The sequence below is a fragment of the Choloepus didactylus genome, chromosome 15 (assembly GCF_015220235.1).
Source record: "Choloepus didactylus isolate mChoDid1 chromosome 15, mChoDid1.pri, whole genome shotgun sequence".
Taxonomy (NCBI): Eukaryota; Metazoa; Chordata; class Mammalia; order Pilosa; family Megalonychidae; genus Choloepus; species Choloepus didactylus.
This window is the reverse complement of record NC_051321.1, coordinates 53,267,833-53,272,229: the sequence shown is the minus strand read 5'-3', so window position 1 is coordinate 53,272,229 and position 4,397 is coordinate 53,267,833. Positions and strand designations below refer to the sequence as shown.

Here is a 4,397-nt window from a genome sequence, read left to right as displayed (position 1 = left end):
TTGATAAGAAAATAATATATAAAAGTATATAGCAAAAACATTAATCATCTTTGACCTTGGAAAGATCAATTCCATATTTTACATTACATCAAACAAAAAAAGTTTTAGTGTTTTTTTGAATCCCTTATCCAGAAACACTTAAAAAGGAAGACAGACAGAAATTATTAATTTCTCTGCTCAACATGGCTGTGAAAAAAGTTAAGTTAAAAAACTAAGAACAATGAAATGCTTAAGTCCAAAATGAACCCAAATATTTCCCACATAGAGTGTTATCATCTTCGAGAGTTAAGAGTAATAATAAAGGCTTATAAGCGGTTTTGAATCCATAAATACAATAGGCATTTTGATATTTTAGCCACTGGAAAACAAAGCTGTAGCATCAGTTAAGGTCTGAGATGTCTCAATTTTGTAGATTCAATTCAGAGTATCTAGCGTTAACTAAAGCTGTCATCAAAAATATTAAAGATGGGCAAAAATTCACATTATAAAACAAACTAGTTTCTATTTAGAGTAACAGTAAGCAATATGATTCCAGAAGTTAAAAATCATTTCACAAACTAAGACTTCAGCTTGGCAAATAGGTTGGGTTCCAAAACTGATTCATTGCTATTAAAATGTAAGTCCTTAAAAATATGTCTGTGTATATAGATACACATTTTAAAGGAATCAAATAATCTTAGAAGCAGTGTTAGTGTTTCCTTTGAATCTGTCTTGAAATGACCCTAGTTATCTTCAGGGAAAGGATTAGTTACTTTCTTGGTCTATGGCTAATCTGGTGATTATTTGTCAGGGAAAGGATTAGTTACCTTCTTGGTCTATGGCTAATCTGGTGATTATTTGTTAGACTTGCTTGTTTAAGGCTAAAAAAGGTAACAACAAGATGTAAACTGTAAGGAGAGAAGGAAAAGATGAGGACTTTTCCTGGAAGTTCATAGGTAAAATTCATAGGATTCTTAGAAAATGACACAATGGCAGCTTTTGTTGTCTTTTTCTTTCTGTTGGTTCTGGTGAAGGAGGACACTCGTGCTCTTGAAATTTCCTTATAACCCAGATAAGTTCATGGAAAGCTTGATTTACATTCATCCTGATCTTTGGTGAGGGCTCCATGTATATCACCTTAAGTTGCCATGCTAACTGCTGTCCTTTCTGTGTTTCCTGTCTTTGATTATCTAGATCTGTTTTATTACCAAGTAAAATCATCGGAAATTCATCACGGTCATTTTCTCTGAGAATCTGTCTTTGAAACTTATAGATTTCTTAAAGCTGTCTCTGTCTGTGACGGAAAAGTCCAACAGGAAACTCTTGCCAGTCCTCCTATACTGTTCTCTCATAGCTCTAAACTCTTCTTGTCCAGCTGTATCCAGAATATCTAGCCACGCTGCTCTGTCATCCGTCACACAGTGCTTTGTATAGGACTCTTCAATGATTGGATCATAATCCATTACAAAATAGGACTGGATGAACTGGATCCTGAGCGCCGACGCCGTCCCCGCCCCACGGACCACCGCGAGCCAGTTCTGTCCCTCTCCTCTACCAGTCTCCATCCGCACCTCCAGCAGAATGCAGCCTCCAGTGCCGCTACAAAATCGATTGTTCTTATTTCACCTAATTTAAACCAGACATCACTATGGTATACTAAGGACTTCTTAAACACTTATATTCACAATTTTCTAAATGTTTTTTGGAGTTTTTTGACTTTTTGTTTTTAATTGACCACAAATACTTTTCTCATCTTTTCATTCCTATCACCCTTCTTCACAATCTTACATTTTCAACTTTATATTTACTCAATATCCAGTACTTTGAATTTTAATGGTATATTTACACTCTGCTTACTTCACCCATCTGAGAAGTGTCTCCTGAAGTGTTACAGATATCGTCACAGTATCCGATAAAGGTGCACATGTCCAACTGATTTATTTTCCAGTCTCTGTCTCCATTAAATACATAAAGTAAATCAGATTTTCTGCAGATACTTGACTACTGTAGTGGAAAAGATAAGAAGTAGAAGAGTCCTCCAGACACAGAGACTGAGCAAAGTCTCTGTTGCTTCTCAAAGATTGAGATAATTGCCTAAGTATATAAATTAATCATATTACATGTTAAATTATGAAGCATGATAAAAGCTGAATTTTATGGTTCATGATAGTTTGGAAAACTGGAAGGTATAACTAAATAGACTTGTGGTAAAAATGTACAGCTGGGTAAGTTGATTTTATTTTCAAATTCAGCAAAGTAGAAGCTTAAAAAAGTTGGTTAAATTTATTTCATCAATGTAAAATTCTCATTTTTAAGTCATGTAGCTTCACAAATCACAGTGTGATTTGGTATACCACCTAGAAGGTAAATGACTGGGCAAACTAGCTGAGAGAAATTTGCTTTCCATTTTCTTCAGCCTCTTTCCTGTCATCATATTTCCATGAGATCATTTTTTCTGTCCCCTGGGTTACAATGACAAGTTTCCACTTAGCTGACACAATCAAAATTAGCTAGAAATATCAGACTCACATTCTTCTTCTCAACTCAAGAAATAACCCAAATATCTCATTTGTGCTTGGAACTGGCTTTGATTCATTTTCTACAGCTTATGGTGCTTGTTATTTCCTCATCTGCCACTCAGGATATAATCCACTCATCCTCTGTGATGAAACTTTTAGTGAGGTGACTTTTGGCATTGACCACGTTGGCATCCATATTAAGCCAACATGAAGCTTTATTACTATTGAAGTTGGCAGAGCTATTCTTTTGCTGCATTTAATCACCTGGGTCTCTTCATCTGTTTTCATCTGCTTTTTCTATCATTCCATTGAGACCCAAAGTAAGAGTTTTTTGATACTTTCTTTCCTCTAGCTTCTTTTGCCCAGGACTTTCCTACAAGTCATTATAAACTGGACCAGAAGATAACATGAGTGACACATGCAGTACTGTATTCAAAATTGCTCCACCATTCAACCCTTTTCATGATCTCTGCACCAAGCCTTATGTACTTTCTTCCCTCCCACTGAGTCCATGTTCTATCAAGTACATCTTGGAAGGGAGGGTAAATGGTAGTTGTTATTGATTTATGAATTAGAGTTATTTGTACTAAGGGGCTAATCTTTAGCCTGAGTGAATCCAGTTGTTTCTACGAGACTCCTTGTTTTAGTCTCTTAGGCTGCTCTAAGCAAATACCATGAAATGGGTTGGGCTTAAACAATGGGAATTTATTCACTTATAGTTAGAATCCAGTAAAATATCCAAATCAGGTCATCGTTGATGTGATGCTTTCCTCCTCAAAATGGTCTGCCAGCAGTCCTTGGCTCCTCTGCCAAATGGGAAGGCACATGGCAGCATCTGCTAGTCACTCCCTTCCCTTCAAGGTTTTATTGCTTTTAGCTTCTTGTTCCAGTGGCTTTTCTTTCTCTCTGTCTATATTCAATCCATTCATAAAGGACTCCTATAAGAGGATTAAGACCCATCCTGAATAAGGTGGGTCAGACCTTAACTTAAGTAGTCTTCTTAAAATATCCTATTTGCAATGGCTCCAGACCCACAGGAATGGATTAGCTTTCAGTACATGTTTTCCTGGGATACACACAGCTTCAAACCATAACACTCCTCAGTCCATCTGAAGACAAACTAATGGCAAGATTGTTTTGAAAATGGAGTTTTATTATTTTTCCCTTTAATTAATTAAATGGTAAGGCATTTCTAATATCAGGAACATTTCTGGATATATCTGATTTTGACATGGATAAAAAGTTTGGGGCATCACTGTAGTGAAATTCCCACAACACATGCATTGGTAAATTACAAACCAGACCATTTTGTCTATTAAATATTTCCAAGAGCTTCATGTAGATCTAATATATAAGTCCCCAAACTTTAAAATTAGGCCTCTCTTATCATGTGAAAAAAAGTGGTTTTGCAAACTAAAAGCATAGTATTCTGTAAGCCCTATTTATTTATAATGATTTTGACCATCACCTGTTCAAGTTACCTTGAAGTCAGTCAGTGTAACTATTCTTCATTTTGCTGATAACAAAATATGGGGCAGAGAAAGGTTGAGTCACCTCAGATTAGACAGAATCTTGGTAGCAGAAGTAGAACAGAAACTGATATTACTGAATCCTCAGAGTCCATTTTTGGTCTACTAATCAGCACTGTCTCATTAAAAAGGGCAACCGTAGTTAACCCATTTAACATCCTGCTATAATTTAGTCACATTCTAACAGATTTAATGTGGTATTTCACATTGATTAAATGATAAAAATTCTATTTAAATATAATTTAAATTGTTTATGAATGACTGTTGGTTCTTCAAGGCCACAGAGAAAAACCTCTTGTGAAGCTAATAAAAAGAACATGAATGTTCAGATCACTGTGGCAATCAGCAGATTAAAATTGGAAAGTATATC

General features: G+C 35.6%; 1 pseudogene; it reads right to left on the bottom strand.

Annotated features, from left to right (window-relative positions):
- Positions 1 to 953: 953 nt before the first annotated feature.
- LOC119509920 lies at positions 954 to 1,544 on the bottom strand (annotated as a pseudogene).
- Between the last annotated feature and the right edge of the window lie 2,853 nt (positions 1,545 to 4,397).